The sequence below is a fragment of the Gossypium arboreum genome, chromosome 3, assembly GCF_025698485.1.
Source record: "Gossypium arboreum isolate Shixiya-1 chromosome 3, ASM2569848v2, whole genome shotgun sequence".
Lineage (NCBI taxonomy): Eukaryota > Viridiplantae > Streptophyta > Magnoliopsida > Malvales > Malvaceae > Gossypium > Gossypium arboreum.
The window spans coordinates 32,174,149-32,202,062 of NC_069072.1; the positions used below are offsets into that span (position 1 = coordinate 32,174,149).

A 27,914-nucleotide genomic window follows, 5' to 3' on the forward strand; every position below is an offset into this window, starting at 1 on the left:
ATAACAATAAAATTATATCATTAATACCCCACATTATACATCACAAGTCTAATTCTCACCTCCGGTCCAAATGACCGTTTTGCCCCTAACCTTTGATATTTTTACGATTAAGTCCCTAGGCTCGTATAATGAAACACATGCAATTTCTACCTTACTCAAGCCTATTCAAACACTTTTCCCTCTTATGTTAGCCCACATTTTCCATTATTTTCACATTTCTACCACACATTTTACAACTTTTGCAAAAAAGGTCCCTTTAGGGATTTTTCATGAAAATCACCTAGGAAAAGTTGTTTAACACTCTTCAAACTTTCATATTCCTCCATAAAACATCAAAATACAAGTAACTCAAGAATGGGTAAATTTTTAAACATGAACCCTAGCATGAAATATGGGTAGAAATGGAGAGAGTAAGCTATTGGGACTTCAAAATTATGAAGAACATTAAAAACAAGGCTTGGGAGCACTTACTAATGAGCTTGGAAAGCTTGAAAACCCTAGATATGGAAACATTAGAAATTTCGGCAGCATGGAGAAGAATTATGGCTGATTTTTGGTTCATTTTTCCCATTTTATTTCACTTAAATGCTAAATGACCAAAATGTCCTTAGGCCCTTTCTTTGAAATATCATCCATGCAAGCCCTTTTTTGTCCAAAAATTTAGAAATTGGGAAAATTACTCTCCAAGACCTTCTAATTCATAGCCCAAAGTAATTTCATACAAATTTCTTCTAGAATCCAAGTTTTGCAATTTATTCAATTTTGTCCCAACTTTTCCAATTGGGCACTTACTCAAAGAATTCCTTCATGAAACTTTAACACATGCATATTTTCATATTCTATGCCTCGTAATAATCATAAAATAAATATTTTAATGACAAATTTGTGGTCTCGAAACCACTATTTCGACTAGGCCCTATTTTGGGATGTTACACGATCCTTATCATCAGAAATAAGGATTGGTTGTGCACATGATTGACTCCATTACCTTGTCTACCATTTTTATTTCCAAGGTACATCTCGGTTTGTCTTTGAGCTAACCTCTCGTGTATTCTCTATCTAAATGTCTGCTTAATTTCAGGGTCAATATGTAATAGATCGATGGTTCAATCTATGCTCATAAACACCTGGTAAATAAATCAAAAATAAAGAATAAAGAATAAATTATTAATGTTAGAAATTAAATAAAAACCAAACTGCAAAAATAATTTCATAAAGAATGATTAAGGCAATAGTCTCCGGCAACGACGCCAAAAACTTGTAATTGGATTTTTATGCAAGTGTAAATAGTCGTTCAAGTAATAAGTAAAATGAGTTATTGTGTCTGTTAATCGATTATTTTCAGAATTATAAATTCACAATTTGGTATAAAAACATAATAATTTGAGTGATGATGATTTAAATAGATGCAAAATTGATCCCTAATGCAATTTTAAACTAGATATGAAAAATTATCTAAATGTATGGATGGATTTTAGCAACAGAAACACAAATTCAACAATAATTAACATGTATAGGCTAGGATAATTACATTAATCAACTTAATTCATTTTCATCATGCTTAACAGTGTTTGAAAAACATTCCGTGGCAACTTGATCTTTCATGAGTTTAGAAACCAAATTAAGTTATTTTGGATCTTTTACTTAGTGAAACATGCATTTTACTGATCATATTAAAGAAAGGGTTTCTTAGTATTTATGCGAGGTAACAGGAACAATTAAGTTTGATACAATTTAATCACACTAACCTAAAAAATATGCAAGATAATAGAGCTAATTAAAGATATTATGAACCTCTAATTTAGTCGGATTTAATGATCTAAATTGAGCATTGCACTTTTCAATTATGTGTTTACTAGCTGTCATTTGGTTAGGATCGCTCAGCTAGTCTGAATGCATCCAATTACGTATGAGTGAAATACATCTTAATTTTAATTGAAAATATGATTGACTGAGGCACAAACACGTTAAACATGAATCAAACAAATATTATTGAATTAACATAATCATCCTAGCTAAATGGAATTAAGCTATCATTTTTTATTGCAAGATCAATAAACACTTAGCAAACATGTTTAAATTAAACAAGAAGGAGGAAAGAGTAAACTCTAATTCAATTCAGCAGCCTTTCAGATCTTTCTAACTGAGGTGTTTCTCCAATCCTCCCATTGCTCCTTTGCTAAGGGTTTCTCAAGGTGGCTGGCCAAGAGATTGTCTTGTCAAGGCTTTTTTTGGATAAATAACGGAAGGGAAAATGGAGTGGCTAAGCATGGGAAAAAGGAAAGGGAAATGGAATGAGAGAAAAATATATAGATTGAGAGATGTGTTATGAATGAAAGGATGAGTAGTAGGGTATTTATAGGTGAAGGTGAGGGTGAAGTTTACTAAAATAGAGTTAAAAACCCCTTATCTTCTCCATTGCAAGGTCGGCCACAAATTGTGGAAAGGGAGGTGGTTTGGTTGATTATTTCAAACATAAAATCATACTATAATTAGCATAGAGTGGATGGTTTCAAAGACATTGTTTGTGTTCCAATTTTTGATTAAATTGAAATTACAAGGACCTCAAATGAAATATCCCAAAGCTATTTTTTGGCAGCCATATGCTTGTGTCGAAATTGGGCTTGACTCCCCCTTGTTGGAAGATTTCATGATCCAAAAATTAATCAGACATGTCCACTTTGTAACACACTTTAACTAGGTCAAATTAGCATGCTTATGACCTAATTTTTCTTGGTATTACCATCCAAGTAAGGTGGGTGTGTCCATGTCTATGCATCCTTATGGTAATCTAATCTTCTATAGACCCACTGCATAATAAAAATCACATATTAATAATTTACATGGAAATAATATAATCTTCTATTTTTTATATCTCTTTATTTTAACCATTGTTTAATTGAATGTTTGTGTAAAGATTAGAATCAATTTATACTTTATAGATATCATGCATGTTTTAATTGTTCTATTCTTATTAATTGATTGAAGGATAGAGTTTCTTAGCGGATCAACTGTTTGGGAGAGGAATAACTTAAACCCTAGGCTTGACAACCCTAAAAGTCATTTAGGTGAGAATTAACCCAAAATCGGTATGACCTATCCATGAACACCTTAACCCCGAACTAGTCTCGAATGTAAGGTCAGAAGATAAGTAGTTCTTGCTAACTTGTTATTCTAGTGGACGTATCAGAAGATCTTGGTAAGGTATCGACTAGTTGATTGATTAGAACCTTACATCAATAATTAATTAGTAAAATGAACTTGTGAAGTCAAAAAAAGGAATAGGAAAGGTCAATACATGAACCTAGGAGTATATTTAGGTTTAGTTAAATTTATTTAGTTTATTATTACTATCTAGCTTCTTGATTAACACTACTAATTTGTGACTCAAGTAGATTAGTAATTATTTTTAGTAATTGGGTTAATAGCAGTTTTCCCTAAACTCCAATCCCTTGGGTATTGACCACCTCCTGACGTACTAACATCTAGAGTGTGAATATTACAATAAAATAAAGAACGACAAGATGATATCTGCAAGTATACGGGTCGAGTTGTAATATAGTTTTACAACGAATTAGGTGAGTACTCCAAGGATTGAACCGAAGGGAAGCAAGTGCTAGATCAATTCTAACCTAAATACTAAATGATCTAATTAATACTTTAAATAAATTATAGTAAGAGACCATAAAACAAAGGTTTTTAAAATTTTTAGAATAATAAAATAAAGTAACATAAAATAAATAAAATACAAGAGATAAAAGAGTAGAGTAAATCAAATCTCAATTATAAGTGATCAGCTTGCTTCGTTAATTCCCATCAACTGTTGTTTCGGGCTCCTCGTCAATCAACTAGTCGTTACCCTAGCAGGATCTTCCAATTTTCCACTAACATAATGAGTCAACAAGAGCTACTTATCTTCTGACCTCACAGTCCAGGCCTGCTTGGGGTGAAGGTCTTCATGAATGGGCAATACCAATTTTATGATAATTCACAACTTGATAATTTCCTGAGGTTGTTAGGCTCAGGGTTTTTTTCACGTTCTTCCTTTCAAAAATAGCTGATCCATTGAGTAACCCTTTAAAACAATTAATAGATTATACTTCCACTCGTTAATCCCCCACAAAAGGATTAATTCCTCATGGAGTTCATAGACAATATGAAATTGATATAAAGAGAAAGCATGTTAATTAAATCGACAAGATAAAGTAAAAAGAGTCTAATTGTATTGAAATTAAGCACGAATCCCCAGATTTTAAATGCATCCACAATTCAGATCTCTTGAAGTCAACAAGAACAAATAAAAGAAATCTAAAACCTAAGAATGAAAGAAAACTAAACTAATTTTTTATAGAGAGGAATTTAGGCTAAAGGAATGATGTCTATAACATGTTCTAAAAGAGCCTATTTATAGCTTTTGGGTGGTCGTCGTCCTTAACCCTAGGTTAGCTGACATTCCTGAGCTTAAAGTTTAATTGTGTAGACCAAAACGCCCCTACTTCGTGTTTTGTTTCTGTCATAGATTCAATGTTGTGACACATCAGGATCTGTGTCATGATATACAATCAGTATACTCCTCAGCAACTATCTTCAGGGGTATGTAGCGACACCCTCAGTCTGTGTCGCAACATCGAAGGCAATCTTGATTTTTCTCTATTCTGCTTATTATGTTGAGACATCAAGTCATCCGCGTTACAACATAGTGGCTAATATCTGTTTAGTGGACCTTCTAATGGTCTCTTGGACACTCAAAAAGTGCATTAGCTCACCCTTAAGCATCATTCAGGGCCCTAAGGTCAATAAAAGACTCAATCAGCATCAATAAAAGACTCAATCAGCACATTTTATTAAAATGAAATAAAACTATAAAACTTAACTAAAACATAACGAAAATGCTTGTATCCAAGCTCCTTAAATGTGAAAACTAGTTTAATCTGTTACACTGAATTACAACAGATCAAACTCACCCACACTTAAGTTATTCCTTATCCTCAAGCAACATAAAAAAAAATGAGAAATAAAAGCAACGACCCTTGAGAAAATATCATACAAGCATTGACTTCGAAGCATATGACTTAGGAATTTCATACTTACTAACAACTTTAATATGATGAATAATTGACTTACCACTTTTGATTACAAACATCTAAGTTCAATATGTTACAGAATATACAAGTATTAACGGTCTCACCTGTAGGGATCCATCAATAAATTCTAAAAGTACTTTGATTATCTGAGCATAATACAAATAGTCATTTATGCGTATGTTTAGTATGATGACTTTTTGTCTTGTATTGTTCTAAGGCTTAGGACATGTATGAAATTCAAAGATAGTAAGCATCAAGAAGGTTACAAACACAAAAATAGTTTGGCATTTATCATATTGATCCCTATTCTTCCCCCCTCAATGACCCTTACTCGCTCACTACCTTATTTCTCCTTTTCTCACCTTTCTCGTCTCTCCATATATAGGAAATCATAGCCTACAAGTTTTTTGTGCACTCAGGAGAAATTTTTTTCTATTTTTTTGTGAGTTTGTGACTTTTTTGTTTTTCAATACATCTCACTCAAGAATTGTTTTTTCTTTTCACAAACTTTTTCTACTCGTATTTCTTTTTGATTGATTTTTCTTTGTTTTTCACTTTTAGGCTAACCTATAGTTCCCATATCAGACCAATCTTTCATATTTCACTATATTTTTACAAACTCCACCATAATGTATCTACTTAACCCTCAATATGTATGGCTAGATGTCTATAGTCGTGCAGTGTAGGACCAAAGAAAAATGGTAAATACAAATTAACATTTAAAACTCAGTGGTTTGTAATAAGGTTCATCAAGAAGTGTCAATAGGCTCAAAGATCGGTACTAAAGGTGAAATATAAATAGGACAACCTTTTGGCTTTGGATGTATTCCAAACAATGCCTTAAGTCATCCCTAAATTTCTCAACATGCACAAACTTAATCAACCAAACAATTACAAATTCAACCATTTATCATTCATACTAGCATGATCGTTTCCTTGTATTTTCTATATCACTTGGTACAGGTGATTGCTTAATGCCTACCATCATGCCAAATTTATCTGTAGACATAAGCAACCTATGTACATGCTCCTAACCAATCAATCTTATTTTTACAAGCTTAAGCACACCAAAGACAAGAAAAAAGAAAAGAAAAATGTAGAAATTGAAAAATAAACAAGTATTTTATGTTACCTCCCACACTTTAGTTGACACATTGTCCTCATTGTGTAGGCCATAAATAGATAAGGAAAGAAGTTACTCGATTGATTGTGGTCGCTCCAACTGCTAATGGTGGGAGCTTCCTCATTTGATCGTCTTAAGCTCGAATTGTTTGTGTCTCCTTCATGTTGGGTTCCTACAAAACTTAAACAAGATAAAATAAGAAAATACTATCAGTCCTACTCTTACAAAGTTAAAATTAAAAGTATCCAAAAATTAGTACAAGTTTTCAAAAATAAAAATGTTCAATCATCTTCTTCAAAATCCATCTCCTCACTTCCGTCATCCTCATCATCCTCCTCGCTATATTGCCCCTATTATTCTTGTTCTATACTTGTTGGCCCAAACATGTCAGGTGTGTAATTGGGGACCCAGAAGGTGTTTTTCCTAAAAACTTCTTGAAAAATTGGTCTCAATTCATGCATCCACTGAATCATCCAATCTAGCTTTAGATGACTACTCTCACTAACTTCTTGTTGAGCTTGTGTCAACCTCTAAGATGAAGCTAGTGTAGTTGTCACTTCTTACTATCGCTTGTTCCAATCTTTTATCTATTTGGCTCGTAGCTTAATGTATTATTGAACCAAGGTGTCTCCTATCGAAACCATTTTCAAATCGAGTTTTGGAAAATGGGAATCGATTTTAAAAAATGAAAACGGGAGTCGCCACCAATCTTTTTAGGTGTGATTGGATCACCTTTAAAACATTTTGTTTTAAAATCATTAGTTTTGGTCCACGAAATAAAAGAATGGGTTCGGGAGTCGGTTACGTATGAGGAAGGATTAGCACCCTCGTAACGCCCAAAAATTGGTACCTAATTGATTATCAAATGTCTTTAATGTCGGAAATTTAAAAAATTTTAAGATATAATCCTCTTTAAAATACTTTGATTTTGAAAATTTGGGTTCACTCGTATCAAAACATTGACACTAAGTTAACCTTTTGGAAATCCCTATCTCGAAACGACAAATCGCCACATCCAATAAGTTAGGACACAACGCTTTGAAATTCCAAGACAGGTTGCTCGTATTTTGAAAATCTTAAAAACTTAGAAGGGTACTTGACTATTCGAACTCAACGAGAAAAGTTGCAACCCAATAAGTTAGGGCACTACTTTTCTCGAAGCTTTCAAATACTAAGCATTGCCTTTTTTTATTTTTATAAAACTTTTAAATATTGTTTTAAATGGCCTTTTAGAGTGACAATTCTATATTATGAAACATAGATATTCAAATAGCGTTTATTATAAAGTATTATAACACTTTATATAAATGCAATCACTATATAGAGGTAAAATAGAATAATAAAATAATCATGCTAAGCAAATAGGAATATACCAAAAGAAAACATAATAAATGCACTAATTATATACAATATATCATAAATAAAACATTAAATAATTTAAAAACATGGTAAATATTAATGTGTAAAATATGTATGAGTAAAAATAGATGACATGCATAGGAAATGGATAAATAGAATCTACATAAAATATAAAATCCAATAATTTAATGTACACATGAATGGATTAATAAATAAAATGATGCATATAATACAATATATCAATGTACATATATAGAAATATGCATTTGAAAGTAAATTATATAAGTCCAAGATATTACATAACATATGAAATACATAACATAACAATAATACATTAATGCTAAAGTAAAAACAAATATTGTATAATAAAAAATAAGTTTTAAAAATATATGTATAATATAAACAATTGATAAATAAAATGAGCATATAAAAAAATGTGATATTTAATAATAAATTTAAAATATAATATATAATAAAAATATATTTATAAGAATAATAATTATATAAAAATATAAAATATAATGGTTTAGAAAAATAATGTATAAAATATCAAATATGTAAAATAATTTATATTTATAATGAAATGATTATATAATATATATACATGCATAGAAAATATATATTTGAAAATAAACTATATAAAAAGGTTCAATATTATGATATATAAAATACATAATCAAATATATAAAAGATAGGAAAAAATATACATATTTGAAAAATGAAGAAATTAAAGAGTTGAAAAACTAAGATAGACGAAGAATAAAATAAGAACAAACCACAGAGAGTAAGAACGCAAGATGGAGAGAAATTTGAGTGAATGCTCTTCAAGAATTCTTATTGCTTCCCAAAACTCCAGTGATTTACAATGAAGGGAGAGGCCTCTATTTATAGTTGAGCCTCCCAAATCCAACGGTACAGAGCAATTACATCAACGGTTAAGATTAAAGGATATCTACAAATTAAATCTCTAAGATTACAAAATCATATCTTCTAAGATTGTATATCATATCTAAGATTGCAATCATATCTAAGATTGTATCATATCTAAGATTGCAATCATATCTAAGATTGTATCATATCTAAGATTGCAATCATATTTAAGATTGTATCATATCTAAGATTACATATCATTGAAGATTATATTTCCATATGAGTCAAGCTTGTAGATGGACCTTAAATCTTTTCAAGTAATGGGCCATTCGATCGGGCCAAATTATATTTTTAATTCGATGAACTTGGACTTCGTGTTTTTTGGGGTTTATTATTTTAAATCTTGAAATGGGCGGGCAAAATTGAGTGCCTCACTTGCCCTCTTTGCTCATTGTCGTAACGAATAGAGCAAAGACTATAAAGGACCAATTTTGCCCTGCTCGCCAAACTTCAGACTTCATGGTCCTCAATCTGCTCCTTGCAAACTCAGGATTGTTATGTTGATATCTTCAATCTGCTTTCAGCCGAACATAGAGACACCGAGTCTGCTTCTTTAATTTGTAGGGATGCCGAATCAACTTGAACCCGTTTGAGAATGTTTGAGTGTTATATCTGCCATGTCCTCAATTTGTCCCTTGTAAGCACAAGGATGCCAAACCATCTTGAGTTTGTTTGAGAACATTTGGGAGTCATATCTGTAATGTCCTCGATTTGTTCCTTGTAAGCACAAGGATGCCAAACCATCTTGAGTCTATTTAAGAACATTTGAGAGTCATATCTGCAATGTCCTTGATTTGTTCCTTGTAAGTACAAGGATGCCAAACCATCTTGGATCTGCTTCAGTATAAACATCTGAAGGTTAGATCTGCCCTATTTGAGAACGTCTGAGAGTCAAATCTACTATGTCCTCGATTTGTTCCTTGTAAACACAAGAATACCAAATCATCTTGGATCTGCTTCAGTATAAACATCTGAAGGTTAGATCTGCTATATTTGAGAACGTCTGAGAGTCAAATCTGCTATGTCCTCGATTTGTTCCTTGTAAACACAAGAATGCCAAATAATCTTGAATCTGCTTCAGTATAAACATCTGAAGGTTAGATCTGCTATCTTTGATCTGTTCCCTATAAACACAGGGATGCCAAATCTGCTATCTTCAACTTGTTCCCTATAAACACAGGGATGCCATGCTGAAATCTTCAATCTGCTTCGCTATAAGCACAGGAATGTCAGATTTACTATCTTTGATCTGTTCCCTATAAATATAGGGATGCCAAATCTTGATCTACATTGTCCCATAACCTGTAGAATGCGTATGAGTTCATGCCTATGATCGAAGTGAGTCAAATTCTCCTAATCAGACATGTTATAATGCAAAATGTTATAAATATGACCCTTATTTCGGGCGTCATCACTCATTCCCTCATCAAAGTTTTAACTTTATACTTCTTGATGTATCAATCATACTCTGCTTGTATGCTTTGAATCAACTTAGTCCTATTGTGCCATTCTCTACCATTCTCTAAATGTTGTGACCCGCTGGAGATGTTTATGAAATGATCATTTCTTAAGATCAATTTAAAATGTCTCACCACCTTTTGGACTGAAGAAGAAATCTCCCCGAGTACATCCGACCCTCAAATATGGAAATTCTTTAAACAATTGTCTTGTTTCAGTTTCTTGTATTATCTAGAAATTTCCAGAGTAATATGCAAAACTTCGTTTGTAAAGATATTTAGTTCATCAATCATTATTTCTATGCAACACACTTTATGAATAATGGGACGAATAAATTGATCTTGAGGATAATGATTTATCAAAAAGACAAAGGAGGTTAATCTAGGAATCTATCTTTGAGAAGAAAGAGAATCCAAAGATAGTAAAGAGGACAAAAAATCAGATGCCCCAGATATCGCCGCTTGAGCGTCTATACACCAGCTCCATGAAGACTTTCTTGAGTTCAACATATGTTTAAAAGATCCAAAGTAATTTGTTGATGCCTCGATATGTAACATACTTCACTTCTCGTCGAATCCGGTATAGCAAGGTCACTGCATGACTTTCCAAATTTGAGCTGCCCTTTCCGGTTTTCAACTCAAAACCCCTTTGGTCTCAAGGCGCCCTTTGCGGGTTTTCACCTTGCCTTCTCCATTTTTTCTTTTTTCTCTTTATTTTTTTCTCTTTTTCTTTTCTTTTTTTTTTTTCATTTTTTTTCATTTTTTTTTGAAATAGAAGTCCCAAAGTGCCCTTTGCTGGTTTTCACCTTGGCTTCCCTTCTCCTTCAGACAAAGTACTCTTTGACTGAGTCCGAATTCACTGGATCAGATAAATTCTTCCTATCCATTTCTTGTCAAAATCAATGCCCCTCTAGAGAAAGCCCTCTTCGTAACATATGGCCCTTCCCAATTCGGCATCCTTTTGCAAGGTTTCCTTTATGAGATTCTTTTGGACGAACCTTCTTTGTCATAAGTCTGTGTCATCCATTCTTGGTACATTTGCTTAGGATGAATACTTTCAAGTTAAGTTTACTAGAGGTATTCAATTCTTGACTCCATCAAAGCTTGGAGGAAAAAATCTTGATTTATAAACCCATGAGAAAGGGATTACCCCAGCAACCATCCTGGCTGTTGTTTGTCAAACCCTACAAAAAGATGGTTCAATGATTCTCAGCAAACAAGAATAAAATTGCTGACTTTATCCTTCAACTTGGAAAGCTGAGGTACAGAGATTACTCCTGGAGCATACATCCCACCATGACTCGATGATGTTTCTGAAGCATCCCTAATCTTCATAAATTGCCTCCAACTGTGAAGCTACAAAATGAACGTAGTAAATAGGAGGCACAACAAATATGGATGTAGTGCTCCTTTGATACATGTAGGATAGAGGATGAACAAACTCTTACAGATCATCAGCCGAAAACCCAGCCTAGACTAAGAGAACATGATAGTAGGTCTGCCTCGTGATTCCAATCATTCCAGTATGGGTACCAAGGTAAAAATCATTGTTCTTTAGATGGCATACTTTGTTGTCAATGACAGTACCATGTAGCATATTGTCAGGAGATCCCTGCTGAAAAAAAAAACTTGGTATGATGGTTTTTCGTACAATAATAACCACAATCTTTAGGGTTCCACTTCTCGCCAAGGAACTTGCAAGCCTCAATAACTTGATCAAAACTTGATTGAATTGAGACTCGCTAACCTTCTCCCTGAAAATAATGATTTGATCAGGTTTCTTCTTCTCTGAACTTGTATAGAAGTCTAATAGAGCTTCCTTCATGATACCGTCATCAACTTTGTTAGAAACTGGTTTTGAAGAAAGAATCTATCATTTTAAGCTTCAGAGACTGTGTACGGCCTAATGCCCCATAGCAGAAAATCAATGGCCACCGCCTGAAGCTAACCATCGCAGCTATTGACGGCACATCAGACTACTCAGGAAAGCCAAACAATGCTCCCATGGTTGGAACCTTTGAAACAACTGGAATTGAAGGTGTTTGCCCCAGCGTAAGCATAGAGAGTAGGCGGTAGTTTCTTATGCCAATTTTTACAAGTCTTGGTCATCTTTTGTAATTTGTTTTTTTTTCTTCTTTTTCTTTTCTTTTGGCAACCTTTGTTGTACTGTGGTATGGCGCATTATCTTTGAAAAGACTGCAAACTTTTGGCATTGTGCAGTTATATATAATCATTTTTTTTTTGAAATAGATGACTTTTGACTTTGTAATATTGGCATATGAAGCTATCTCCCCCTCTTAATGGAGTAGTTGACGTCTACAAAGATGAGTCATTGTCAGCTTGAAACTTTTGATGAGCTCGGGCCCATAACATACATGCCCCATAAGTCTTCACTCCTTTAAATTTGGCATTCATTGTACAACTGATGCGATCCCTTTCCATGGTGGACCAACAGTGCCCCAAAACCTCATGTTTATCCTGGCAATTGCAAATCCTCCTGCATGCGTCTTTGGACCATATTTTTGAATTCCCATAATAGTCTCAACAAGGTCTTGCTTTGTCTCCTCAGCTAATTCCAATTTCACAATCTTTCCTTCCTCTAAGGATATATTTCTTACCACCACTTCATGGGGTAAAAACCATTTTCAACAAATTCAGAAACAAGTCACAATTTCTGTCACCTTCAAAGTACTGAGATTCCTCTAAACACATATCGCACTCAAAAGGAACTCTGAATCTATAGTATCGTTGCCCGTGTCATTGATATCTAGGGATCTATGATAGGCACACAAAAGAATATACAAGGAATAAATGAATTCAAGAATGACTATTTACATGAAATGAAAATTTATAAAGAATGTCAAAGGTCAAAAGAATCAGAATGAAAGAATATTTACTTGGATAAATAATAAAAGTATGTTTTATTGAAAATAAAAATGTCTGAACATGAGCCCACTTCTCAAAAGAAATCTCATTACTCGTAGGCTTTAGAGTAACAAGAGTGTTCGAATATTACTCCGTAAAATTCCTAAAGATTACGGAAGTTCTTCTGCATCCAATTGTTTAAAGAACTTCCGGTTCGTGAAGCGAATGCCCCCAAGGTTTCTTTGTTCAGTCCCTTCCTCATGTATGACATTGATGGGAATATTTTCATTTCCAAACACCCCCTTCTCCGGGTAAACTATCCCTCTTGACACAAAAGTTAGGGATATGTAAGGGAACGTCTCTTTTTCACTTAGTCGTGACCCTCTTCTCTCTCTCTCTCTCTTTTTCATTCTTTTTTTTTTAATAACTTTAACTAATTATGGTCTTTTTATAATTTAAATGCATATAATGCGATGTGATGTAATACAAATGCATGAATGGAAAAAGGTATCGATCTCGACTTAATTTCATTTAGAAAACTTTATTTAGAAAAAGAATATCTTTACATATGAATGGATTACAAATACGCCTTCATCCTATGGCCCAAAGTTTTAACTCAACAAAGCTAACTCTTGACAATGATCTGACTGTGCTCAATGTATCAGCTTGTACCTTCATGGTCCGTAAATGATCTACTACCATCCCGAATTTGAGCTATGGCTTCACCCATAAGATAATCCCTACATCTATGGACACCTCTTCTGTGAAGTTGTTCTGATTATCTTGAAAGAAAGATTGGCAAACAAGTGGGCATTCCTGCTTAACATGCTGCCTTAAAATGATATCCAACACCTTTAGGGTTTCTTGAGAGCTTTCAGATTCCTTTCTACGCAAAGCATTTTGAAATGCTTAGATGGGTATCTTCTCAGCATAGTTAATCTCTACTTTAAAGGTCTTTTAAATGATATGGACTTCTTTAATCTCATTTTTTTGCGTCCATTTTGACAGATCATCAGGGCTTGCATTTCCATTATCTCTGATAAGTGCAACATAGTGAACTCATGCTTGTTGTTTGGTCCTATAATAAATAAGCCTTTTACCATCATAGGCACAATTCTTTCCATCCAACTCACCTTTGTAGGTCCATGCATTCTTTCAATCACTTTTCTTCCAACACTCTTACCATCGACCATCTTCCTATGAAAGAGAAATGTTGTAATGGTGGAAATGTCCATCAATACTCTTATTGTTCACCTTAAAATGATTGGTGAGTACATTACCTTTTGCCCTGCAGCATGCCTTGCCATAGAGTGTCGAACAATCTTCTTCGTATCCAATTTTACTTTGATTGGAAACAACATTAAGATGCACTAGTGGCGGAAGAGGCAGGAATTCCAAGACTGCCCCTTTTCCCTCCTGCTCTTTCCATTTTAGCTCACTCCCTCTCCCTATGGCATTCATCAACTTCCTCAAAAAAGTTGGAATACAGTTAGCCCTTGAGTAAACTTTATCAACTTGAGTCATAGGACAACGCCACAACATTGAATATTCCTCCACCACGGGTACCATATAGGCTTTTCCAAACGTAAAGCAACTGTATACAAGATTCCAATACTGAGTGATGGCCCGAAACAAATTCTCATCTATTCCCAAGTCAAGCAAGTACTGCAAGTCCCCATGGTTGTTGTAGAACAACTGCTTGGCTTCGCTACCCCATTGATCCCATATTTCCTTTAACTCATGCTGATTATCCTGTGTGATACGAATGTAGTCTGACAGCTCTGACACATATCCCATGGCTAGACTATTTTCCTTTACTAACTGAGTTTGCTCTGATCATATATGGACGTTAGCATTGTCTTCCACTCTATCAAGAAGTCCGTTCTCCATAATAAAACTCTCTAACTTAGAAACTGACCGAAAATCGATACCTTTTAAATGCGAAATGATATGCAACAAAAGAAAGGAGATAGTTAGTATCACATGATAACAATAAACTTAAAGATAACCTGCAAGGGTAAAAATTACGGTATAATTCTATCTAGGTTGAGCTCTTACGGTCCTTCTATATGTGGTTTAGTTCTAAAGTTTGAGGTACCTGAACCAACAGATTCCTCGATCCTCACCCATTATAGGCTCATTTGAATCGAGTTTAGTTCAGGGGAATACATTTCCCTATGGCTACACGAAGATGAAAATCTCACGAAACCATAGGTACGGATGTATCCCGAAAGTGATCCACTATCCTGCACGGAGGCGAAAACCTCACGAAGGCGTAGCTTCTCACTCCCACTTAAGGGTGTGACCACAACGGTCATCCAAATGCAATGCGTATTAGAATATAGCAACACATGCAATAATACAAACACATGTAATGCAAAGAGGATTAAATTTTAAAATTTTTAATTTCCGACATTAAGATAAGAGATAATAAATTACACGGCTTGACTCTCTTAAACGTCCCCAGTGGAGTCGCCAAGCTGTCGAAACCATTTTCAAATCGAGTTTTGGAAAATGGGAATCGATTTTAAAAAACGAAAACGGGAGTCGCCACCAATATTTTTAGGTGTGATTGGATCACCTTTAAAACATTTTGTTTTAAAATCATTAGTTTTGGTCCATTAAAATTTGGGTTCACTCGTATCAAAACATTGACACTATGTTAACCTTTTGGAAATCCCTATCTCGAAACGACAAATCGCCACATCCAATAAGTTAGGACACAACGCTTTGAAATTCCAAGACAGTTGCTCGTATTTTGAAAATCTTAAAAAACTTAGAAGGGTACTTGACTATTCGAACTCAACGAGAAAAGTTACAACCCAATAAGTTAGGGCACTACTTTTCTCAAAGCTTTCAAATACTAAGCATTGCCTTTTTTTATTTTTATAAAACTTTTAAATATTGTTTTAAATGGCCTTTTAGAGTGACAATTCTATATTATGAAACATAGATATTCAAATAGCGTTTATTATAAAGTATTATAACACTTTATATAAATGCAATCACTATATAGAGGGTAAAATAGAATAATTAAAATAATCATGCTAAGCAAATAGGAATATACCAAAAAGAAAACATAATAAATGCACTAATTATATACAATATATCATAAATAAAACATTAAATAATATAAAAACATGGTAAATATTAATGTGTAAAATATGTATGAGTAAAAATAGATGACATGCATAGGAAATGGATAAATAGAATCTACATAAAATATAAAATCCAATAATTTAATGTACACATGAATGGATTAATAAATAAAATGATGCATATAATACAATATATCAATGTACATATATAGAAATATGCTTTTGAAAGTAAATTATATAAGTCCAAGATATTACATAACATATGAAATACATAACATAACAATAATACATTAATGCTAAAGTAAAAACAAATATTGTATAATAAAAAATAAGTTTTAAAAATATATGTATAATATAAACAATTGATAAATAAAATGAGCATATAAAAAATGTGATATTTAATAATAAATTTAAAATATAATATATAATAAAAATATATTTATAAGAATAATAATTATATAAAAATATAAAATATAATGGTTTAGAAAATAATGTATAAAATATCAAATATGTAAAATAATTTATATTTATAATGAAATGATTATATAATATATATACATGCATAGAAAATATATATTTGAAAATAAACTATATAAAAGGTTCAATATTATGATATATAAAATACATAATCAAATGTATAAAAGATAGGAAAAATATACATATTTGAAAAATGAAGAAATTAAAGAGTTGAAAAACTAAGATAGACGAAGAATAAAATAAGAACAAACCACGAGAGAGTAAGAACGCAAGATGGAGAGAAATTTGAGTGAATGCTCTTCAAGAATTCTTATTGCTTCCCAAAACTCCAGTGATTTACAATGAAGGGAGAGGCCTCTATTTATAGTTGAGCCTCCCAAATCCAATGGTACAGATCAATTACATCAACGGTTAAGATTAAAGGATATCTACAAATTAAATCTCTAAGATTACAAAATCATATCTTCTAAGATTGTATATCATATCTAAGATTGCAATCATATCTAAGATTGTATCATATCTAAGATTGCAATCATATCTAAGATTGTATCATATCTAAGATTGCAATCATATTTAAGATTGTATCATATCTAAGATTACATATCATTGAAGATTATATTTCCATATGAGTCAAGCTTGTAGATGGACCTTAAATCTTTTCAAGTAATGGGCCATTCCGATCGGGCCAAATTATATTTGTAATTCTGGACTGAACTTGGACTTCGTGTTTTTTTTTGGGTTTTATTATTTTAAATACTGAAATGGGCCGGGCAAAATTGAGTGCCTACAGCTCCAATGATATTTCTAAAAGGATTCAATGACTACTCAATGGATGTCATAGGTAAAACTACTTTTTTGCATAAATTCACACTAGATGGGGAAATAAAACTCTCACCTTCTAGCCACTAATGCATCTATTCATGTTTTGGTGGATCTATTTATCGATGCAGACATGTTTTTTCTGCAAAATAACATAGAGTAAAACTGGCCTAAAAGTATGAACATTAAAAACATTTAAAGCAGGACCTATTCATGTGCACACAAATTGAATCCACAAAAGATATTGGGATATTGGTGCCTGCGTAATATTCCCATTCACCCCTCCCTTATGTCATAAATTTTATAATACTATCCATATATATATATATCTCAGAAATATTCTAAATCAGTTTCATCAGTAAAATCATTCTCATAATATGGAGCGCTATAAAAGTTGCAAATAATTCGAGGGGACACTCGCACTTCTTTCCCCTACACAAGTACCATATCCCACATATGACCTTCAGTATTCCTAGACTCTTGGTCCCGTAAAGAAGCATAAACCTCCTAAACAATAGGGACTACAACATTCTCTTTTGGGATCGTCGAAAATTGTTCCCACCTATGATATCTTACTAAAGGCCATATCTCCTTACATAAGATCATCGACAGATCAATCCCCTTTCTTGGTTAAAGGCTTTTCCTTGTGGCTCAGTAAAATATTTTCCAGTATCAGGGTTTGCAAAATTAGAGGGGTTTGGAACCGTCGATGATTCTGGTTTATTGGTTCGCCTAACTTTTCTTAGAGGCATGATTAGACTATGAACCAAATTAGTTTATCAAGCAATATTCAACAGAACATTAAAAAGGTTGAGTTAGGAACTCGTAACCTTGAAGCTATCGGAACTCGTAACCTTGAAGCTATCTTTGAAGTTCTTTCCTTGCGTTTAAGTGCTTCCTTTTTTTGCCTCATTGAGAAATTCTAAATGATGAGGGATTTCACACTAACTGATTGAAGAGAGTGGGAATTGAGATTTTAGGCTTCAAGAGGTTTTGAGAGATTTGAGAGAGTTTGAGGGATTAGGGGTTAAGAGGTGTTTTAACTAGAAGTAAATACGGTTTTAAGTTATAAAATAGAGTTTTAAAGGCTAAGAAATTGAGTTAAATAAAGGGTATGTCACTGGGTTGCGCAAATAGGTCAAGTCAACCTTGTAGAAAATTGAAGCGATGTTGCGACACAGGGGTTCCGTGGGACGACATCCCTAGCAGTTTACCTATGTCACGACACAGGGTTTCCATGTCATGATGTATCTATCACTTTGGAGGTATTGGGGAAACTGTTTGCCAAGTCGCAACCCATTGGTACCATGTCACAACATTGTTGTGTTCCTTGTCGATATATGTATTCTGTGCATGGTGTCGCGACAAAAGGTTGCTGTGTTGCAGCACCGACTTTGTTTAGCCCAAAATTCCATCCTAAGGATGTCTTGGTCTAAATATGTATCTAATAAATGTTAATATCAGAATTCCACGGTTAGTTAAATATATAATAATTTACAATAGTTAAGCAATTCAAACTTTTTTAAGTTTTACTATCGAATTCATTCGACAGTGTCTTCAGTTCATCGATGGATGATTTTTTTGTTCTATCGGTATTAATCCATCACCCATCATACCATTCCACCTGTACTCGTTTGTCCCGTTCCTTAAACCTATTTATTCTTTCTACATGCATAAAAAGAAGCGTGTCCTGTGACAGCCCTAAATTGACCCTAGTCGGAAAGTGGTTTCGGGACCACAAAACCTAGTCACAAAAATAATTAACCGTCATATTTGATGCTTATTATGTGTATATATGCATCTGTGAAAATTTCATGTTTGAATTTAGTCAATTGCATGTGAATTTAGTTAATAGGACTTATGTGTGACACTTTTGAAATGTGATAGGTTAATCTATAAGGATCTATTAGTGCATGTTATGAAAATAATGGGTTTGCATGTCAAATTTCCACCTATGAAAAGAAGTGGCCGGCCATGATGGGTTATATACATGCAATATGTATTAATTATTAGTTAGTAGCTTTATATTATATGACATAAATAAATAAATAAATAAATAAAAGGAAAAAAATAATTGAAATAAGGAAATGAAGGGTGATGAAAAAAAAAAAGCTTGAGTTTCTTTCTTCTTGGCCGAATGTAAAGAGGAAGATGGGAGAAAGGCGTTAGGTCATCTTAAGTGAGCATTAAGGTAAGAAGTTATGTTAATTCTTGAAATTTTGGTTAATCTTGAATGAGGTATCAAGTTATTTTAGTAACCCATGTTGAATTTTTGATTGTGGGAATGAGTAGGGTTTCGCTATGGTAATTAATAAGGGTGATGGTTGTTGTTTCATGATAAATTTAGATGAACAATGGTAGATGAGTGTTTGAACTATACAAATGAGCATATGTGAGCATTGGGTGCTAAGGAAAAGAATCGGCTACCTTATTATGTACCAAGACCGAATGTGAATTTGATTATGTTTGAGTAATTTATGTACTTAAAATTGATGTAGTATAAGTTACCATGTTCTTGCTGAATATGTAATTGATAAAGGAGGAGTTGCTATTGAACGTTAGGCTAAGTCCCTAGTGGATGGATGAATTGATAATAATTGTGTATAAAGATTTGCTTTACTATGTTTTTGTTAACAAGATGAGAAATGAGTTAAGATGGTCTTGTGATATGGTTGCTAAGTGGTATGGAGATGTTTGGTAATGACTAGCCATTGGAATGGCCGATCATGGTCCTATTGGCGCTACGTACGTCATGGCTAATCGGGATTTCCCTTGAAAATAATGTATGTCAATTTGCTAGTTGATTCATGGAAAATTATGAAATAGGTAAAATCTACCTTAAAATAGATGCTGACAGCAGCAGTGACATAAGTTGGAAAAATCACTAAAAATAGTAGGAATGTAATTAAATAATGAATAAATTATGTAATCTAACCTTGATGAGTCTATTTTCATATGGAAGAAGCAAAATGACCATATGAGCCGTATTTTATGAGATGTTTAGGTTTTCGTGAAACAGGGCCAGAACGGTTACTGGATCCCCTGTTCTGACTTTGGAAAGTTACCATAAATTAACCAGAAATAATTAGAAGTCATACTTTATATGCACAGATTCCTTTTTGAGTCTAGTTTCATTAGAGACAAACGGCATAAGTATTGAAGCCCTGTACAGGGAGATATCTAAGTCGTAATGCATGAAGGTCAGAGAAGTCTAATATTGAAATAGGGGAGACTTTAACTAATAAACTGTACTAATTGGCCTAATCAAAAATTCTAGAAAAAAATTTGTAGATGTATATATGAGTCTAGTTTCAGGGAAAATTTACGGAATCAGTTTTTGAGTTTTGGAACTCGAGATATGATTTTTAAGGTGACAGTGACGCAGTTAGCCAGCTTGTCTAGAAATTTTAAAATGAACTGTGAAAATAAATGAATTAAGTTCGTTAACACCTCGTGTTCGACTCCGGAAACGGTCTCAAAAGCGGGGTGTTACAATTCAAATGGTTGTTTAAATAATATTCGGTTTATTAGTATATGTATAATTAGTTAAAGTGTAAACTTTGCATGTGTATTAAAGGTTTTTATGTGATATTCGGCTTTGGGAAATCTAAGCTTAAAAAGGTTTGAATGTTAATTGGGTTGTCTCTTTAATGGCCGAATGTGCTAAAAGCTAATGCATGATTTAGTTTGATCGATGTAATGATACAAATTATGATATTTACTTGTGGTTTTGAAGTATAGAAAATTTGTTAAGTTGATTAAGTGGTTGCCGAATGTGAAATTTAGGTAAGGAAATGTGTACAAATAATATTTGTATGGATAATTGGTTTAAAGGGGTCAGCATTATACATTGTTGATATGGTGCTATTAATGTAAAGCACTTTAGTATAGACGTATATACATATGGTCACTTAGAACGTATTGAGATGGCCGAATAAGGCTGACGATGAGTATGCTTTGATTTTCTATAATAGTTAGTAATTTGTTTAAGGTGATTAAAGATGTGTACGATTATTCTATATTGAGCTAAAAGTAGTTATATGGCCTATTAAATTTCTTGTGGTATTCGGCCATAAGTAAGCACAATGGGATTTTAATAAGTTAAATTTGTTTTAGATTAAGCTCAAGAGCTTAAGGAGCCTAATTCGGATAAGGGAAAAGCTAAACTAACCAAATAGCCGATTCGTAGTCGTTCGACTACATTCGAGGTAAGTCTCTAAGTAATTAAACTTATTTTGAGTTTTGATTAATGGATACTATTATAGAAATGACTAAATTGAAAAATATGACGTGGCCATGATATGTTCTAAGGCCGAATGGAAAATTTTACGTATTTGAATCAATTTACTAATATGATTTTGTACCTAAGACGAAATAAAATGACAAGGCGTAATATCTAGCTTAAGATCGAATGGCCAATGTGATGAATGTGAAAGTGTGTATATGTGATAAGGCCGAATGGCCAATGTGATATATGTGTAAGTGAATATGTGATAAGGCCGAATGACCAATTGTGAGAAATGTGCAATATTAGATAGTTAATGAGGCCAAAGTTAGTAAAAATATAAATATATATGAAATGAATTGTGCTGAGATTGCATCCGGGTTAGAGACCCGTTGGCTTCATGCTGGGATTGTATCCGGGTTTAAAGTCCCGCAGGCTTAATGCTGGTGAATTAAGTAAGATTATGATCTTGAATGTTCGCAATGAGCTACCATCAAGTAAGTACTATACATTTAAGATGTTCAGGTACATATTACCTCCTCATTTGTAAGTTTACCTCAAAGTGAATCACTAGCATTCAAGAAAAACGTATATGTGATTGATTATTATATCTTTGAATAAGGGAATAATCTATTGGGTCAATGGTTGCTAGTATGACAAAGTATTCGATTTAAATTTATCGTATGAGCTTTAAGTAAAGAAAAGTATGTGCTGAGATTTATATATGTAATTGTGCATATTTGGCCAAAAAGGGCCTTATAAATTGAGAATAAATTGTATTCGGCTAGATGTACAAATGCAAAGGAAGGACTGTATTTTGTCAACCTACGTATATGTGATAAGGTTTATGTTTGGTTCTTTGCGTACCCATACTGTAATTCAATACATGCCACGTTGAAATACTTGAAAGTTTTGATGCGATTATGAAATAAGGAATTAAGTTTTTTTTATATATATATATATTCATGTATGTGCATGAAACGAGTACGTTTGAGCAAGTGATTATGATTATTGAAAGAGCATATGTTACGCAAAATGATTAGTGACTCTATGAATCTATTCATGATAGATTATGATATTACTATGTGCTTCTAAATATGGAAACTAAATGTGGTAAAAGTATTATGTTTTAGATTGATTGATTGAATTAGAAGTAGATATGAGGTTTCTAGATGCGAAAGACTATGTGAATCAAATTTGGAAGAAATAGATAAACTATATATGCGTGCATGAGGTTTGAACTATTTGACGGAATGGTGAGATCTCTTGATATTGTTAAACGGGGTTTCTGCAAGGTATAAGACGATGAGGCTTAGTAATGAAACGACAGTTAAAGATGTTCAATACATTAAGTTGGCCAGGTATGTATCAGGTACTCGTATGTGATTTTCGATTCGGATTAGATCAAAAGTATACACAGCGATGCATATGTGAATAAGTGTATGAATGCAAATGTGACCACAGTCCATGTGACTATGATACAGTTGGTCAATGTGTTATGCCATAAGAATGTATTCGATTAAACTATAATAGAGGCATTTAGATTGGAGTGTATTTATGAGCTAAGTGTACCTTGTGAGCATACGAATATTTGACCATTTTGGTCATTATCATGAAATAATTTGTGGTAACTAAATGATGTGGTTATTGAAATTATAGTTCGTTATGGAGCTCTAGATTGACTTCATTGATTAGAAAAAATCGGCGATAAATGATAATTGAATTTGATTCGCAAAATTATCATTTTACTTAAGACTTACTAAGCTTATGTAAGCTTACTCCGTTTGTCTTTTGTCTTTGTTTTATAGATTGTGGACTCTGATTACTAGCTCGGGGATCGTCAGTACTTCATCACACTATCTACTATTATGGAAACCTTGTGATTTGGATTTAGCTTATGGCATGTATAGGATATATTATACTAGAATGATATCATAACTATTGTTTATAAGCCATGCGAATATGACATCCGTTGAAGTCTACTTTTATAAGTTATAAGTTTGACCTTTGTTTGTGTTTAGAATTTAATTAAATGAACAATCTTTATTCACGAAAAAGAAAAAAAAATGTTCAAAATTTTACTGTTTGATCTGCTTCCAAATTTTCTGGTAACGCCTCGTCCTATTCCGGCGACGGTTACGGGATAGGGGTGTTACATGTCCCTTGACTCAGGGACATTAGAAATAAATAATTTTTTACATTGCTCCCCTAACTTCCTCCTATCTTCCTTGCTCAGCTGATGGCCACATTTAAAAGTTCCAGTCTAACCATTAATTTTCATAGTTAATTTATTTTTCTCTAAATCAATGGTGGATCTAGAAGTGGCTAGAAAGGGTTTTTCTAATAAGATTGGTATTTCACGATCTTCTTCGAAATCAAGCACCAAAAAATCTACCAAAATAATGAAACTATGTACTTTGACTAATACATCCTCTAGTACACCTTTTGGATGACCTTTAGATCTGTCGGCCAACTGTAGTGTTATATACGTATATTTAAGATCTCTTAACTTGAGCTTTTCAAGCACAGATAAAGTCATCAAATTAATACTAGCTCTTAAATCATTTAGAGGTCTATTAAAATAAATGCTCCCTATCTCTATGGAAATAGTAAAACTTCTCGAGTCTTTTAATTTTTGGGGAACCCGTCTTGGGATAATGGCACTACAAGAAATGCTTATACTAACTTGTTCACCTACCTTAATTTTCCTATGCCTAGACATAATTTCCTTTAAAAACTTGGCGTACTTAAGAACTTTCTCTATTAACTCGATTAATGGCAGGTTAACATTTAATGTTTTGAAAAGTTCAGAAAACTTACAATTTCATCCTCATCCTACTTTTGTTTTTCCTCTAGGCTTGAAGGGAATGGGATTTTTTCACCGGAAGAATCTTTAGTTATTTCCTTATCTATCTCTATTGCTGGTGTGGTTACCTCTTCTAGTTCTGGCTCATCTTCTGCCTCCAGGGATACCGCTTGAGAATCGTCATTATTCTTTTTAGTTGTCTTCGGAGTAGTGGTTTCTAGGCAACTTAATACTTTGCTCAAGTAGAGTGCAACTATTTTCACATGCTTTTTACCTTCTCTCCGTGGATTATCTTCCGTGTTGCTGGGAGTATCTGTGCCAATTTTTCTTTTAATGTCACCCATCATGCTCATCAATTGACTCTCGAGTTTTCTCAATGTTCTTGTTGAATTAGTGCACTCACACTACACCTGCTTGAAATTCGTTCTCATTGACTACATCTCTTCCTCAATTCTATACAGATGTTAACCAAATGTAGTATAGTCATTTTTTAATCAACATTTTGAAACATTCCCATGCCTCATAAAAACTTTCTCCCTCCATCTATCTAGAGACAACGATCTCTCTTCTTAGTTGAATTGCTTTGCTAATTAGGAAAAACATCTGTAAGAAATTTCCAGTGAGTTCATACCATGTCATGATAGACCCTAGTGCTTGCGAGTCTAACCAAGAAAAAGCGTTATCAATCAAGGAGAAGGGGAACAACCAAAGATGAATAACAACCTTAGTGACCCCATTATACCGAAAAGTATTACAAAGTTGGGGAAACCATTTTAAATGCTTTTAGGGTCCTCTATCATAGTGGCCCTAAACTGCATATTATTCTGAATCATCTGAATCATTCTGATTTTATATCGAAATTATTAGTTGTAATCGTCAGTCTTGTTATACTTTCTTGGACCATGTCCACACTTGGTAAGGTATAATCCTTTAAAGTTTTCTCATTCCGAGCCATATGTACGTTTGTGGAAAGCTGTGGTGTTGGTGGGTTTCCTAGGCATTATTGTCAGCATCATCAAACAGTGGGCTTTCTCGTGGTACGTTACCTGTAGCAAGTGGTGCTGGCTCTTGCATTTACTACTGTTGTTGCTGTCGGTAATTTCTTCTGATTATTCTCTCTGGACCGGTGGCTACTACAATAAGTGTGCCCCTACTACGAGTGATACACTAAACCCAAAAAGAGGAGACTTGTAATCATAAATAAAATAAAATCATATCTATAACCTACAAAGTTCCTAATTATTCATTTGGAGTGTGAAAGTTAAAATTAACCTGGTGACATTGCCTCATCGGCAACGGCACCAACAATTTGACCGCCTTCAAACGTACTAATGTCTAGAGTGTGAATATTGCTATATAATATAGAACAATAAGGTGGTATTTGCAAGTATATGGGTCAAGTTGTAAAATAGTTTTACAACAAAGTAGGTGAGTACTTCGAGGATCGTACCCAAGGGAGGCAAGCGCTAGATCAATTCTAAACTAAACACTAAAAGATCTAATTAATACTTTAAATAAATTATAGTACGAGAACATAAAAGAAAGGTTTTTAAAGTTTTTAGAATAATAAAATAAAGTAATATAAAATAAATAAAATCCAGGAGATAGAAGAGTAGAGTAAATCAAAGCTCGATTATGGGTGATTAGCTCGCTTCATTAATCCACATCAACTGTTAATTTGGGTTCCTCATCAATCAACTAGTTGCTACCCTAGAAGGAGCTTCCGATCTTCCACTAACATAATGAGTCAACAATAACTACTTATTTTTCAACCTCACAGTCCAAACTGGCTTGGGGTGAAGGTTTTCACAAATGGGCAATACTAATTTTGGGTTAATTCCTACCTTGATGACTTCCCGAGGTTGTCAAGCCCAGGGTTTGTTTCACGTTCTTCCTTTCCCAAACAACTGATCTATTGAGTAAACTTATACAACAATTAATAGACCATATCACTAATCCCCGATTGAGGGATTAGTTCTTCATGGCTTTCATAGACAATATGAAATCAATATAAAGAGAAAGCATACTTAAACCTAATTGTATTGAAATTAAGCATGAATCCACAGAGTTTGAATGCTTCCACAATTCATATATTTTAAAGTCAAGAAGAACAAATTAAAGAAATCTAAAACCTAATAATGAAATAAAACTAAACCAAATTTTACAAAGAGAATCTAGGCTAAAGGAATTATGTCTATAACATGTGCCAAAGGAGCCTGGGTTAGTTGATGTTCCCGAGCTTAAAGTTTGATTGTGCAGACCAAAATGCCCCTACTTCGCATTTTATTTCTGTCACCGAGTAGATGCTAGGACACTCTAGGACCTGTGTCACAACATAGCAATTAGTACTCCTCTACAGCTATCTTCAGGGGTATGTCGCGACACCCTCAATCTGTGTCACAACATAGCAGGTAATATTGAGTTTTCTCCATTCTGCTCCCTTTGTTGCGACATCGAGTCATCTGTATTGTGACATAGTGGCCAGTATCTATTTAGTGCACCTTTTAACGGTCTCCTGCACACTCAAAAAGTGCGTTAGCTCACCCTTAGGCCTCATTTGGCCTTTAAGGTCAATAAATTACTCAATTTGCACATTTTATTAAATGTAAATAAAACTATGAAAACTTACCTAAAACGTAACAAAAATGCTTGTATCCAAGCTCCTTAAATGTAAAAACTAGTTTAATCTGCTACACTGAATTACAACAGATTAGGTACGATCTTCAGAATACTTACTAAGTTTTCATTATAAATAAACTATATTACAATCTGACTCATATACTTGCAGATACCACCTCAAATTCATATATTTAGTTATAGTATTCACACTCTGAACGTTAGTACATTCAAAGGCGGTCAAAAACTAGCACAATACTCTATTCACTAAGTTTTTTAGAACTCACTAGTGTTAGTATAAATTGCAGGTACATAGGGGGATTTGGAGGTTCGATAAGGGACTAGGCTAGCATTCATCGTGCAATGACAAATTTGTTCCTTAGTTGTAACTTGCGTACAACCAGGTGACCTAGAGCCAAAGTCTCAAAGTCTTTATTGTAAATGAAATTTAATTGTTGGGATACAAATTATTGTACAAGTGACTATTTTAATTATGTTAAAGACTAATTGGTGACGTGGTTGTATATTGAATTAAAGTTTAGTCATTGACATATATTTTGAAAGTTTTGAATTTAATTAGTAAAAATAGTAGTTTTATTCTTATCATCTTTCCTTCAGTACTGAGGATAAACCTGGTTGAAAGAGTAAATTAAATCATAGTTCGGGTTGTGACATTCTATAGACTGGACTCGACGATCAAATGCCAACATTAACATTCAAATAGGTTAGACATGCTTTCACAACATGAATAACATCACTTAATATTGAAGTACTAATGCCTCATATCATTAAATAAGCATATAGCATTTCATACTTGATACATTTTCAAACATTTCCATTTCAATTATAATGTATATCGCCCAATGGAACTTTAGTAAAATAGACTCGAATGAATGGGTGAACTAAGGTTCTCATTCGAGCTAAAATTACATCAAGTTACCCGTCCTGGCCAAACCTATGTTACTTGTAACTCGAGAATTTGCAACAAGGCTAGATCTCATTAAATCACTTGAGGATCTAATATAGGGCTAGATCTCGTTAAATAACCTAAGAAT

The 27,914-nt window shown here is 33.4% G+C and overlaps 1 non-coding gene across 1 annotated transcript; it reads left to right on the forward strand.

Moving 5' to 3' along the window:
* The first annotated feature begins 24,712 nt into the window (after positions 1–24,712).
* Positions 24,713–24,819, forward strand: LOC128290842 (small nucleolar RNA R71). The gene has a single exon (XR_008280627.1). It is a non-coding gene; the product is annotated as a small nucleolar RNA R71 (small nucleolar RNA).
* The last annotated feature ends 3,095 nt before the right edge of the window (positions 24,820–27,914 follow it).